This window comes from Pyrus communis, chromosome 5 (assembly GCF_041283825.1).
Source record: "Pyrus communis isolate YQ-2024b chromosome 5, ASM4128382v1, whole genome shotgun sequence".
In the NCBI taxonomy this organism is placed as follows: domain Eukaryota; kingdom Viridiplantae; phylum Streptophyta; class Magnoliopsida; order Rosales; family Rosaceae; genus Pyrus; species Pyrus communis.
In genome coordinates, this window is record NC_142569.1 from 13,822,928 (window position 1) to 13,839,019 (window position 16,092).

General features: G+C 34.0%; 1 long non-coding RNA gene across 2 annotated transcripts; it reads right to left on the reverse strand.

Annotated features, from left to right (window-relative positions):
* Positions 1–1,221: 1,221 nt before the first annotated feature.
* LOC148696826 (uncharacterized) lies at positions 1,222–8,881 on the reverse strand. Of its 2 annotated transcripts, XR_015962762.1 has the most exons (6): positions 8,801–8,881; positions 5,691–6,408; positions 4,776–5,180; positions 4,597–4,680; positions 1,621–1,686; positions 1,222–1,533 (listed from the first exon to the last, which is right to left on the reverse strand). It is a non-coding gene; the product is annotated as an uncharacterized LOC148696826 (long non-coding RNA). The 2 variants fall into 2 exon arrangements; XR_015962761.1 differs by lacking the exon at positions 8,801–8,881 and having other exon boundaries at positions 4,772–5,180; positions 5,691–5,866.
* Between the last annotated feature and the right edge of the window lie 7,211 nt (positions 8,882–16,092).

The window sequence follows — 16,092 nt, forward strand, 5'->3', positions numbered from 1 at the left end:
TTTTAATGTCTCATCTTAACAGCAGCAGAATGATGAATGCCTACCCTTTTGAATTTTAATTATTTTGGTTTGTATTGTTCTTGTTATTTCATCTTGCATTCAGATATCTCACAAGGACCCAACGAGAAGGAGGTTCTTTAGTTGCAGTTTCCTTTCTACCATTGCTATGCTTTCTGCGGTTCTCTTCTTTGGGAGCCAATTTGTTGTCACTGGTTATAAAGAGCCAATTTGTTTTAACTAAACATTTTAAAAACGTGGATATGTTGTTCATGGAGGGCTTCAAGTTAAGGGATCCTTTTTTTTTTTTTTTTTTTTTTTTTTTATAAAAATGAGAATAAGTTGTGGGCCCACACTCTATTGAAGTTTAGCGATCCGAACAGTCTGTTTTTCAAATTTCACCACATAGATTATCCTTACAAAATATTAGTCAAATCGAAAATATTTGAGGCTTCTAATTGAATTCAAAGAAATCGGAATTCAAGTTTCACTCCTTTTGTTTTAGAACTCAAAGTGATCATCGACAAACTTATTGGTCATTGCCGTTGGATTAAAGCAAAAGGAAAGTGAACAAGATTGTAAAGAAGGTAAAGGAAAACACAATTGTTTCTCATCCCGTTGTTTAGTTTCTTTTTATCTTCAAATGCAAGCAGCAGCCGTTTCATCTCAATTTGAACCGTATATCAGGTCATCCCTTTTTTGTAGGTTGGAGTTTGATTTGGCCATGCTGAGCAGTGACCTTAAAACAGCTCTTCAGTGCCTTCTTACAATGAGCAACAGCAGGGATATAGGGAAGAGAACACATCATTTGATTTGAAGGACATTCCTACAGTCTAAAGTTGGGATTTCAATTGCACTACTCATCTTGCCTAAATTTTCCCCAACCATTGGATGTGGTCTTACTGTTGAAAGGGATGGTACTTTCCCGCCAGGCAATGCCAAGTGCTGGCTGCAATAAGGGCATACTAAACCACTGCTATGTCATCCACCGCGGGCATCAACCCCAGATGGGGGAAGAAGCTCTATCCTGGATTCAGGAAAAGGCGGGCCAAGAGGGTGAGACGAGCATGAAGAGTCGCTTTCGCTTAAGTCCCAAATTGACCAGAGCGGTGAATAAAGTTGGAATCATTTCATTCACTCAGCTAAAAACTCTCTTTGAGGGGAGGGGATGGGTGATGACATGACTTCCAAATCCCACTTGTTTTTAAAAAGAACACACATTCCAGAGGAAATGAGATGCTGAAAAAGCATCTGATAAAAGAACAAATATCGAGGACCAATTTTCAGAATATACATAAAATCCAAGTAAAAATAATGCATATTGATATACTAAATTTCGGTTTAAACTCAAAAGGATGTTTGACACCCCACCTCCCAAACCATCAGGTTTCGCATATAATGTCCAAGCTGGGAGAGGGATCTGTTTCAATAATAAAAGCCGGCCTTCATAACGGCAGATCCCAGTTTTGATATGAGCTTGAATGAGATGCTAAACTCAAAAGGCTGATCCAAAAGTGTAGAATATGCCAGGGATCCCTTCAAATGTTAACGGTATATGTGATGAAGCACAAATGTAAAATCAAATTCTCTTTAAGAGTTACAAGCTGGTTGAAGCAGACGTACCTAGGAAACACTTGCTCGGTCTTCAGATTCAACTCCTGGTGATCATTCAAGCACTTCGGAATTACTCTGAACAATATTTAACCGTTAAGTGTGAATCAATTCCTGATGTCAGACTTTGACTCTTTTTAACAATAAAAGCAAGCACATTAAACAGAATAGGTAGAGCAGTAACCACCTAGACGGTAGCAAGGCAAGCACACAAACAGAATAGGTAAAGCAGTAACAACCTAAACAGTAGCAAACTATCTTCTATAACGTACACCATTCGCATGGTAAGCAGACGCAGAACAAATTTTTCTACCAGAGAAGTTCAGCTTTAAAAGCTCAGCATGGATATAGTGCTTCCAATTTACAAGAAAAATCATTAATAGGCCTTTACATCTTAACGAATAAAAAACCTATAACTGAAACTCCATCAACAAGAAATCTATTAGTCCCTTTAGAGATAAACGGAAGCAAATAGGTGAAAATAGAAGCACGTGTCCTCCACTGCAAACACATGAAAAGAATAGTGAAGATATCATCAGAGTGACGGAATAGAAAGCGAGGGTTGGGGAAGGAAAACGTTTTCACATCAAGATTCCACGAAAACAGGAACACAAGTTTTCATAAATCTAAACATGTTGACGATAGCATAAAATTAAGGCTAAGAGTCACCAGAGATGTTTGAAATTTATGCTTAGACACGTCTGTAAATGAGTTTCCTAGAATGTTCCCTTCAACAACGCAAACAATAAAAAAGGAGTTCCCAAGTGAAGAATTGTACTTGGGAACTGGTTGACAAACCATTATTGATTTTAAATGGGTTTTACAAAACAAAGTTGAGTTTAGATGGTTCTGTACAGAAGAATAAGACAAGGTTAGTAGCAAAGGGGTATTTCCAGAAGCCTGGAGTGGATTTTAATGAGATTGGTTTAAATGGGTTTTACAAAACAAAGTTGAGTTTAGATGGTTCTTTACAGAAGAATAAGACAAGGTTAGTAGCAAAAGGGTATTTCCAAAAGCCTGGAGTGGATTTTAATGAGACATTTGCTCCAGTTGCAAAACTTGACACCATAAGAACACTGAAGCTCTAGCTGCACAAAGAGGTTCAAAGCAATTGGATGTGAAGTCTGCATTTCTCAATGTTGTGTTCCATGAAGAGGTATATGTTGATCAAACTCTTGGATTTGTGATTGAAGGCAAGGAAGACAAGATTTGCAAACTCAAGAAAGCACTATATTGTCTGAAGCAAGCCTGTAGAGCTTGGTATGAAGAAAGCAAGCCCGTAAAGCTTGGTATGAAGAAATTGATTCATATTTTTCTCAAAAGTTGGGTTTCACAGAAGTCTTAGTGAAGCCACATTGTATACCAAGACAACTGAGGCAGGTATTCTCATTCTCTTTGTATGTGGCTGGATGATATCATTTACACTAGGAGTTCAAATGAGTTGATTTCAGAATTTAAAAGTGAAATGATGAAGCAATATGAGATGACAAACAAGGGATTATTACATCACTTCTTGGGTCTTGGGGTAGTTCAAACTAAGAGTTGCATTTTCTTACATCTGAAGAAATATGCAAAGGCTCTATTGGATAAATTGGGACGTATTGCAAACTAGTTGCAACTCCACTTGCTGTGAATGAAAAATTGTCTAAAGTGGATGGAAGTGAAATGGCTGATGAAAGTTTGTAAAGGAAGATTGTTGGGAGTTTCTTGTATCTGACTGCTACTAGACCAAACATTATGTTTGCAGCAAGCCTACTTGTTAGGTTCATACACTATCCTATCAGGAAGCACATGGGAATTGCTAAGAGGGTAATACGAAAATATACCCAAGGCACCTTGTATGGAATTGCATATGAAAAGGGGAAGAATGTTGTGCTTATTGGGTATTGTGGCAGTGACTGAGCTGGAAGTGAGGATGATATGAGCACTTCTGGATATGACTTTAGCCTAGGATTTGGAGTGTTTTCTTGGGCATTAATCAAGCAAAACAGTGTAGCATTGTCAATTGCAGAGGCTGAATATGTGAGTGCAGCTGAGAAGCTACTGCACAAGCAATCGGGTTAAGGTTTGTTCTCACAGATTTTGGTGAAGAACATGTTGAACCAACTCGAATTTTGTGAGATAATACCTCTGCCGTTGCTATATCCAAGAATCCTATACGTCATCATAAAACCATACATATCAATAGAAGATTTCACTTCATCAAAGATGCATTGCATGAAGGGGAAATTGATTTGGTGTAATGCAAACACAAAAGCATGGGAAAGGATCAATTTAAGTATTTGAGGAAGGCTTTGAGAGTGATTTCTGCAAACCACCTGAAAAGGAGTGTTGAATTATAAGTGAATTTGCAAAAATATGCTCCAAGTGTGCTGTGGAGATGTAATTTCATTAAGTGATAGAGTATGACACTTGTAACTATCTCATAGTATAGATTACGTGAATGGTTAAGATGAGTTGATGATGTAAGAGAGATGCTCTCTCTCCTATGTGCAATGGTAATATTCCCCCCACATGAGCGGTGCTCATCTAAAACATAACACTCCAACAACTTTACCTCTCCCTTGCAACTACTAGAGTTGCAGTAGAAATATTAGATAACCGGTGAAAGACATTTGGATGAGGACTTGAAGTTGCATGGATTTTAAGCTTAATTTGTTAGGAATGCACTACAAAATATAGATAGAGGTACTTAAAAATGACAATGCAATACATTCGATAGGAAAAGTGTTTACGTAGTGCATTTGTAATGTTTAAGTAGTAGTTTTGTAGTGCTTAAGCAGATGGAGCTGTAGTGTTCCTATAATGCATTTTTAACAATTGAGTCTAGAGTTTCATCATATTTTAGGGTCCCCTCATCCACACTATAACAAGGACACAAAATTAACAATATCAAAAACATGAGTCCATAAAATGAAAGTTAGATAATGGAAAATTTCTAAGAAAAAAAATGTTCATGGTGTTATAACAAGCAATCCAAATATATACCTGTTTTTTTTTTTTGGTGAGAAGACTCGTGGGTTCAAACAACAGAAAAGACTTAAGCACCTCATCTTACATAGTCTGCTACGCCTGAAGTTTGAGAAATAAGAGTTTTTTCATCCTTCATAAGGAAAATAGTACAAAAACGTCAAAAACAGGCAAAAAACTACAACCAACTCACTTACAACCAAGGTAACACCAACAGCTGCAAAATTGCATCTCCAACCTTCACTCTCACACCGGCCATACCAAAATTAGCTTTGTATACATTGCCAATTTGCCATTGTCACGGCTATTGCATTAGCAATGTTGCTCTTCATTCTTAAGTCTTCCACTTATTATTAGTAGATAAAAGGAGTACTCATATCTTTTGCTTCCGTATCCAGTAATGGACTCATTCAATCATATTAACAACAAAATCATGCCCAGTCCATACGCACATGTTTTTTTGGTTTACTTGATAGCATTACAGTTTACCATTCAATTTAACGATAAAAGGGTGAGAAAATGGTAAAAATACTGGTATGAGCTGGAACAAATAAGGGGAATGGAATACTCATCAACCCAACTCCAGCCATATTCATCCTTTCCTACATTACACAAGTAGTAAAAGTAAAAAGAATAAAATAAGCACCACCAAAATCAAATTCTGAATCCCAAATAGCTAACCGAACTGAAAGTATTGCTCAATCAGAAAATTTCATTTATTTATCATCGTGTACATCAAGAGCATCTAACAACTTTTAGCCTAATTCTAATAAAGTGTAACAATTTATATACCCATTAACCAATTACATTACGACCACATACCAAGCATGACTGACAAAAATGATTTACGCATTACTGCATTGCAATTACATTAGATTTTCCGAATGTTGAATAATTTTAAAGGGAAACAACACATACTTCAAGTAAAAACAAGTCATAAATATATGAATTCAATCTGCTATTAGAGATAAGCATCACGTGCTAGTCGAAAGTTCAGTATAAAACAAAATATAGAGGATCTATTTCATCCTCTGTGAGAAAGAAACTGCAAGAACAAGTTAGACTTAAGATACAATCTCAATGCAATATGAAACCACTGTCAATCCACTTACCAGTAAAACACAATCTACTAGCTGGCAAACCACATCTCACCATCACTGTAAACCCTACAAATACCAAGTTAGCATTGCCAAAATACGATCTGTTCATTGAGTTCACCATCACCACTGGTATATATAGCATCAGCAACCCTGCAATTTCATGCTTAGATCACCCATTTATTTGTCCCTCTTTAATATCTCAATCCACTAATCACATTTCTTCTCTGAAAAATTGACAAGAAAATGGATACCTCACAAATATACAAATACAGTGCCGTTGTTGAATTATCTTCCCTTACATGAAATTACATCTCCATCACAGATAGTGAAATAACAATATAACATGAGTCCAAAAATCCGAAACTCTTAAAATGAAACAATGGTATCTAAAAGTGTTTTTTGATTAATCTAATCACTTCAAATTTTGATTTCTTGGATACAGATTACCGATTAACGTTATTTCACAGTTTTCATTAATATGACAACAAAATAACTCAATGCCTATATATGGCACATAAACGAAGAAATACACAAGCTAAATAGTAAAGCAAAATATGTTGGGAGTAATATATAAATGCAGGAACAAAGAACAATAAGAGATTATCTGGCCATGCAACCACAATGACGATCTTGATCATGCCACTGTGGCCTTTTGGTTCCTCCACGATCCCATGGCACAATGGCCATAGCTTCTGCTTTGTTATATACATTTTTCCCTATTTTTATGAATCTACATACAAAAGAGAAAATTGAATAAAACTAAATGCTGAGAATGTTTATATACTATGAAAGTTCGAAAAGCACAACAACGAGTGCAAAGAAAAAAAGTATCCAAATTTGCCCTATCCCATATGCAAAATAGACCCTTTTCTTTGCTTTTATGTTTAATAAATTTATGTTTTTAAATTAGAAAATAAAATATCTAATAAAATAAAAAGAAAAAATTTTAAATTATTTTAGGAAGTGTTAGAAACATAGTAATGGATGCAAATTGAACAAATCTTCAACTTCTACTTTCTCATATATGAAAACCACCCTTCTTTTCAAATAAAACAAACCTTCAACTTATAGATTCTCATTAGAATCTAACTTGATTATCTTTTTCGCTTCTCATATGTGTAAAGAACATGTTATGGTCTTTGGGCGGAATTATCATTAAAACAAGGAGGCAAATCAGCCAAGATTGCCAAGATCAATAATTAGTAAATTTCACTAAATTTTTCAACATCTGCAATAGGCAAAACACAACTAGCACTCATCATGATCAGCACAAATCTTTTCAACCCCATCCTAAGTCCCCACTAAGCAAACGTTTTTTAATACATTAGATATTAACCTAAAGGGGTGGGGGAGTGGGCTAAACCTCACAATGGGCTAGCCATAATAATTTGGTTCGAACTCGCCTTTAGCAACAATCAAACCTAAGATCTTTCACTTACAAGTAAAAGGAATACCACTAGATGGTAGCACAAAGTGGATCGCCACTAAACAAACTTAATTGGTTGAGGTAAATGATTAATTGATATGCTACGGATGAATATTGAAGTTCCGTATATTATGTTTTACCAATAGCTTTTTGTTTTGTCAAAATGTTTTAACAATTGTTGAATGAGCACATTATTTTGGATCTCAAACATGGGACTCAATAAGTTCACAAAAACTGATTCCACAAAAAAATTTACAACAAATTGAAGTAAAAACAAGTAATATATATATATCATATCATATGCGAATTCTGGCATGTATAGTTACAGATCAAAATCACCTGCAAATTAATATCATATGCCAAAGATAGAGCAGGTGGACTGAATGACAACAAGAGAGAGCACGCCCGTAAACAACCATGATCCTTTCATGTGTGATGACAAGCGTGCTCTCTCTCGTTGTCACACAACATCAAACCATAGCTCAAATTAGACATCAGTAGCTACGGAAAAGAGCAGTTTATAATGTTCTAACAATCACAACAATTGTCAAGGAATCTTCCACATGCGATCAAATTTCCACACATAAATTGGGGGGAAAATAAAGGGTGAGAAATTAAAATGAACTTTATACACACAAACTTTATACATGCATACATATATATAAAATACTAACCAATATCTGATATCCCCAATAACACCAACTGACCTAGATTGTTAGCACAGAACATACAGACCTAGTACAGTAGTATCATGATCGACTCCAAAGAAGTCTGACATATACCGGAACTATGGTGCTTGGTTGAAAAATTATCAAGTATGACTAGAGAATATCTAGGACCTACCCTATAATTACAGATCAAGAATGATCTTTTAGGGACACATAGAACATGAAATTAAGAAGTAAGAACACAACATAACATGCAAAATACTATCAGAAACCTCATCTAGAGATTTCTAAGAAAACTATCTACAACCAGAAACCATCTAATTTTCAATGGAAATTAAACTGCTACCCAAGAGGTAGAAAATATTCATCATAAATTATACAACACCGAATAAAATGTACAAAAGCTTTGAGAAATTAATGGAAAAATCTAAAACTAGTTCTTGTGAGCATGGATCATCTCCATCTTGAAAACAAAGTAAAATTCCATAAAATTTAGTACCAAAAATATAAGCTTAAGTCTAATGCTAAATTAATTTTTCAAAATGCTATGAAAGTCAAGCTTACACTTCAGGCCATAATTTTTTTGCATAAAAAGGGTTAAGAAAATAGTCAAAATACAAACTTTTAAACTTAATTCTTACAAATTGGGACTGATGTACTGATGTACAGAAAAAGGATAAATCTTTCACGCAGATGTTCCTGGAACATGTAAGCTGAGCTGAATCTAATATTTAATAATTCAAATTTTTTTTTTCCAATTGTTTCTTAACTATGTTTTGGTGCATGAATAAGTTCTTAATTCTGAAGTCAGAAACACAAGAACAACATCAACAAAAACCCAGAAGAAAACAACCGTATAAAAACTCAAACTTGAGCACATGAAAAACACAAAAAGAATTCAGGCATGCAATTAAAAAACCCTAGGCATCAATTGCCAAAGCGAAACCCTACAAACTAAACAACCACCAAGCCAAAAAATAAGAACATAAATAAATAAAATAGTAACATGCAAAGGAAAGAAAACCCACTTTCAGATAAAGAAGCTGCAAAAACCAGTGAGAGAGAGAGAGAGAGAGAGAGAGAGAGTTCCTGAGAAAGAAGAACTAGAGAGCCACTTAAAAGCAAAGACACCGCATCCAAAAATAAAAAGGAAGAAATAGTTTAAAAAAATAAAGAAAAAAATTGGATTTCTCGAGACGACCAGGAGTTAATAACTTATAACTTATTATCAATCATATACAGATTCCACTAGACAAAGTCCACATGTATGTTACGTGGATCAACTTTTAGATCATATTTATATTTCATATAAATATTTAAATAAGAATTTAATATTAACAATTATATTATATAATTTACAAAATATAATTTAAACTAATAGTGTCACTTAGTACTACGATCTAGTGATATTTATTTTCATTTGTACGTGAGAGGTTTTAAGTTTGATTCTCACCAAAAGCAAATTTGAATCTCATTATTATTAACCTATTGTAAAGCTATCTCCCCACCTTTGTCGTATTGATGATATTATTTGTTAAAGAATAATTTAAATCGGTGGTGTTATTAGTATTAGTGTCTATACAAAATTAAGAAGAGAAAACCAGAAAGAATATCAATGGACACACAGAGATATTGGACAACTAAAAACAAATAAATTATATTAAACGAAAGAATTACGGCTTATTTTATAGTATTAAGTACTATATATCATGATTATGGTTATGGATTTAGAGAGGGTACCATAATTTAAGTAAAAAGTAAGAAAAAATGTCCCCTCTTTTGTTTGATTAATAAGAAAACGATTTTTTTTTTTAACAAACGATATTATCTACATAAAGGGAAGATGGAAGCTTAGTCTCATAATGGACTAGTAATAATATGGTTTAAATTTACCTTTGGTGAGAATCGAACATAAGACCTCTCACTTACAAGTGTAGAGGAATACCATTTTAGTTTGAGGAGTCCATCACTAGTCCTACGGCACGGTTAGAAACTGAACACGTGTATATCTGTCCCAAAGAATCTATGATGGAAAAGGATCCTTGCATGGGGATCATAGGATCCTATGATCCTGATCGTTCATTATACATCGTGCAGTCAGAAATTATTTTAAAATTTAAAATTTTATATTAAATATGAATAGTACATAAAGAAAACTGATCTCACGATATAAGATGAAAGGTCACGATCACAAAATCTCTAGAATCTCAAAAAAAAGAATCCAGCAAGAATCCTTTTCCATCTATGATTAGCATTAAACTCTATAAACGATAAAAGGTGCAAGCTAGGGCAACCAAATTTAGGAGAAATCTTCTACCAAAAAATAAAATTAAGGAGAAATCTTTTCTTGCAACTCAGTCACTATGGACGAGAATACTCGACTTCAATAAAAATTTACTATGTGATGAATTGATGTTTTCTTTAAATATAAGGAGTTTATTGTAGACGAGCAATTTACATGATATAAATATGCGTTTTCAATCAATGATAAAATTTTATGTATAAATTCTTGGATCATTGATGCTAGAAGACACATTGACAGTGTTAGCACACTACGAAACAGAAAACAACTTATATAAATTCGTCTCACAACGGCAACGCATATCAAAATATATTATCATATGAAAAGAAACCTACCGTAACAATATATTATTAAATCAAAATCCAACATAACAATAAACTCTTCCGATGTAAGTCATTTTCCAAGAAAACCCTTATGCACTGTAGTATGTATCATCGACTCCGCTGCAACCAGGTTTAGCATTGTAGGATGTATGTCATTTTCCATTTTCCATTTTCCATTGTTAGGTTACCTGCAGTCAGGCATACTGGAAGCGCGTGAAACAAACGACTCAATAAAGAAGGGAAAGTTGGTGTGGTGGTGGGGCTAATTGGGTGATGATGGCGCATGTTACAGTGTGTGTGTGGTGTTTTGATCAAATTTAATGGCTGGATGGTTCGTCCTTGTGTCGGATGCCTGTCTTTTTCTTGAGAGATGTTTTACTGCAACCAGTACATAGAATGATACGTATCATTATATAAATGGTATTATATATATTTTAAAATTTTAATAATTTAAAAAATAAAATTTTTCATTATTTTCGTAAAAACATATAATATATCTCTTATATTCTGATCAGAATGAAAATTTTCTGCTCTTTCTTCATGGTGCTCGAGAATCACTGTAATTTGCTAACGCCTAATAGTGTCCTTTGTCCTTGGAGCACCCCTCTCCGGGCCTCCCCTGAGACTTGACAAAGGCCTTGACCAGCAATATTAGTGTTGCCTGTTACATCATACGTGCTGTATAACTTCCTACCCTATTCATCAACTATAGGATAAGGTTGCAGGTGAGGACAATTGATGCCTCGCACCTTTTGATGTATGTTGATTTTTGTGTCGATGGTCAATTGTCGATAAGGTTACAAGCCCTCTCTACTTGAAGAAAAATGATCCTCGTTGGATATTTTTTTGAAATCTTAAAAATCTTATTATCGCGGTCGTTGATAGTAAATTGTAAGTTTTTATTAGGTATTATTTATATTTAATTTTAAATTTTAAAATTTAAAATAATTTATAACCACACGATGTACAATAAACGATTCCGAGATTTCTAAAATCCACAAAAAAAAAAAATCCGACAAGAATCTTTTGTCCTTTAGTTAGTGGTTACCTGTTGGTTGATGTATGTGAATTTTATAATATAATAATAATGACCTAGGGTCATCTGTCGATAAAGTTGTAGGCCTATCTTTCTTTTGGTTAGTGGTTATAGATTTCACAACGTAGAAACAACTTCAAAGAGTCACCCACACAATTGTCTGAGTGTAATGTCAAACAAAGGTTTTTCTTACATGGGACTTTGGGTTGTTAAAGACTAAGATTTTGAGTGTAGAATGGAAGAGTATACAATTTTTTGTTTTATCACCTAATATAACAAGATATTATAGTAAAAAAATACCTCGGAACAAGTAAGATTCATCAATAGACTCTTAATCTCTCTTTTTATATCTAATTGATTTATGTTCATTCTAGGGTAACAAGATAATTGGTGACGATGTCGTCAACAGAGAATCTTTCAACGTATCACTTAATTAAATTTGAACCCTATCTTTACTATTCTCACATAATAGTGTTTATTCCCATTCAGGAAACTCTAAAATAGCTCATCTTTTCTAATCAAAACTCATACACATAGTAATGGATGCAAATAAACAAATCTTCAACTTCTACTTTCCCATATGCAAAAACCACCCTTCTTTTCAAATAAAAGCCTTCATCTTTAGATTCTTATAAGAATCAAACTTGTTTTTACAAACATGTTTTTCGCTTCTAATATGTGTAAAGAAAAAGTGATGGTTTTGGGTAGACTTATCATAAAACAAGGAGGCAAATCAGCCAAGATCAATAATTACTGTTGAATCAGAGACTAATTAGTAAATTTCACAAAAATTTTCAACATCTGCAATAGGCACAACATAACTAGCACTGACCATGATCAGCACAAATCTTTTCAACCCCAGCCTAAGTCAGTCTCCACTAAACAAACTTCTCTTAATACATTCGATATTATCCAAACTAAGGGGGTAGGAGAGTGGGCTAAACCTTAGAATGGGTTAGCCATACTAATCTGGTTTGAATTTTCCTTTAGCAACAATCAAACATAAGGCCTCTCACTCACAAGTGAAGAAGAATATCATTAGACTGTAAAACTAAGCAGCTCCCCAATAAACAAACTTAATTGGTTGAGGTACATGATTAATTCATGTGCTACAGATTAATACTAAAGTTCCATGTATTATGTTTTACCAATAGCATTTTTTTTTTTTTGTCAAAATGTTTTATCAATAGTGGAATGATGAGCACATTAAATCTGGATCTCACACCATGAGACTCAATAAACTCACAAAAATGATTCCACGAAAAATTTACAACAAAATGAAGTAAAAAAAAATAATATTCATATCATATGCGAATTTGCATAGTTAGAGATCAAAATCACCTACAAGTTAATATCATATGCCAAAGATAGAGCAGGTGGACCGTATGACAAGAAGAGAGCGTACGCCCGTAAACAACCATGATCCGTTCATGGGTGATGACAAGCGTGCTCTCTCTCCTTGTCACACAACATCAAACCATAGCTCAAATTAGACATCAGTAGCTACAGAAAAGAGCAGTTTATAATGTTCTAGCAATCACAACAATTGTCAAGGAATCCTCCACATGCGATCGAATTTCCACACATAAATTGGGGGAAAAATAAAAGGCGAGAAATTAAAATGAACTTTATACATACGAACTATATACACATACATTTACATATACATACATATATATATATATATATATATATATATATATATATATATAATACCAACCATAGATCTGATACCCCCAATAACACAACTGGCCTAGATTGTTAGCACAGAAAATTATAGACCTAGTACAGTAGTATCATGATCGACTCCAGAGAAGTCTGACATATACCAGAACTATGGTGCTTGGTTGAAAAATTATCAAGTATGACTAGAGAATATTTAGGGCCTACCCTATAATTACAGATCAAAAATGATCTTTCAGTGACACATAGAACATGAAATTCAAAGGTAAGAACACAACATAATATGCAAAATACTATCAGAAACCTCATCTAGAGATTTCTCAGAAAACTATCTACAACCCCAAACCATCTAATTTTCAATAGAAATTAAACTGCTACCCTAGATGTAGAAAATATTCATCATAAATTATACAACACCCAATAAAATGTACAAAGGCTTTGAAGAATTAATGGAAAAATCTAAACATATTTCTTGTGAGCATGGATCTTCTCCATCTTGAAAACAAAGTAAATTTCATCAAATCTAGTACCAAAAGTACTTGTGCTAAATTAATTTTTCAAAATGCTTTGAAAGTCAATCTTACATTTCAAGCCATTATTTTTTTGCATAAAAAGGGTTAAGAGAATAGTCAAATACAAACTTTTAACCTTAATTCTTACAGATTGGCAGTAAAGGATAAATCTTCGACGCAGACGTTCCTAGAACATGTAAGCTGAGCTGAATCTAATATTTAACATTTTTTTTTTCCAATTGTTTCTTAACTATGTATTGGTGCGTGAATAAGTTATTAATTCTGAAGTCAGAAAAGCAACAACAACAACAACAACAACAAAAAACCCAGAAGAAAACAGGTGTATAAAAAATCACACTTAAGCACATGAAAACACATAGAATTCAAGCATGTAATTAAAAAAACCCTAGGCTTGCCAAATGCAAACCCTACAAACTAGACGAACACCAAGCCAAAAAATTAAAATGAACAAATAAAATAGTAACATGCAAAGGAAAGAAAACCCACTTTCAGGGAAAGAAGCTGCAAAAATGAAAAACCAGGGAGAGAGAGAGAGTTCCTGAGAAAAATGGAGAACTAGAGAGCCACTTAAAAGCAAAGACACTGCACCCAAAAATAAAAAGGACTAAATAGTGTAAAAATTTGGATTTCTCGAGAAGACCAAGAGTTAATAACTTATTATCAATCATAAACAGTTTTGATGGTCGATAAGATAAGGACAAATGAGACTAAAAAAGTGGGCCTCTCCGCACATCATATTTTTAGTATAATCTCTATTAATTAATAAAAAAAATTTTGTCAATAAAAAAAAATATGAAAAAAAAAATTAATCTTCTATCACATAAAAAAATGATGGGCAATAATATAATTTTACAGATCCAAAATTTACTGTTTTTTATTGAAGCATCACCTACATGTGATGTTAAAATACCTCTAATACTAACAAAAAAATAATTGAAAACAAAAACCTTCCACTCCCCCCACGTTCTCTCTCGCCCTCTCTCCTTCTCATTTTTTTAAAAAATGTGTCCATACATACAAAGTATACAGGCAAATGCTAATATTTTATATAAAAAAATATTAAAGAGTCCATTCAAAGTAATATTTTTTATAGACTTCCCACCATCTCGTATTTTATACATAATATTTTATAATATTAGCACAAGAATTGTGTTAAAAGCATGAGGTGGTTAGGAGTTCATGAACCCATTTTTGGGAGAGTCTCCTTAGAGCAGTTCCACCCCTAGAGACTTTGCGCCAGCATCCAGCACATTTATCCACTTAAGTGCACAGTAATATACTCCAGTGAAAAGTAATAGACCAAAGCATCTCCATCCCTAAAAAAAATAGCCTAGTCAATTTATTAAAATATTATTATTTTTTATTATAAAATAATAAAAAATAATAATTTTATTTTTAATTTCTAACTTTATAAAAAAATAAAATAATAATATTATTATTAAAATATTTTTATTTTCCCATCTTCCACCCTTCTCTTCCCTTCCATTCCTCCACGCCATCCACCCAGCACAGATAATCCATTCCCACCGCCACCTCCTAACCTCCTCTAACGTCGTTGCCACCCTGTCCTTCAAATCCCAAGCCAACCTCAACAACAAGCTCCTCTACACCTCCTGTCCTTCAACGTCGTCGCTTCGTCCTCCTGCATCTCCACACCTCCGATGTCGTCGCTTCGTCCTTCCGTCCTTCTCCCTCCGTGGCTCCTTCCCTCCCGACACCCTCTTCCGCCTCGACCAGCTCCGCTCCTCACCTCCACAACAACGCCCTCTCTGGCGCAACAAAAAAAAAAGGCTGACATCATATGCCCTCCTACGCCATGCTGACGTCAGATGGACCAGTCCCAAGGTCTGTCAATTTTGGGCTGGCCTGGAGACCAGCTTGGGCTGGGTGCCAGGCAATGGAACGGGCTAGAGTGGATTGGCTGAGTGCCAGCCTTGTTTTTTGGCTGAGTGCCGGCCTAACCACCTCCCGGTGCAACTGCTCTTAGCATTTCTTTGTTTTATAATGTTGGCATACAAATTATTCCAGAAAGATGAGGTGACAGAGAGTCCATAGAGAATGAGTCTCCTTTGTATTTCAAATAAAAATTAAACTTGTAAATCGTGTGATGTGTTACCAGTAAAAATTAACATTTAATTAATCATTTATCATCAACAAGCACGTTATATAACTTAAATTAATGAACCCTTAATATTTTCGTATATACAAATATTAAGAAGATAAATTCAGAAAGAATGTCATTGGACATGCAGAGATATTGGATCAACCAAAAACAAATTAATTATTAATTATATATTAAACAAAAGAATTACCACGCATTTTTTTAGTATATATCATGATGATGGTTATGGATTTAGACAGGGTACGATTATTAAGTAAAAAGTAAGAAAAATGTACCATCTTTTGTTTGGTAACTAAGAAAAGTACCATTTTAGTTTGAAAA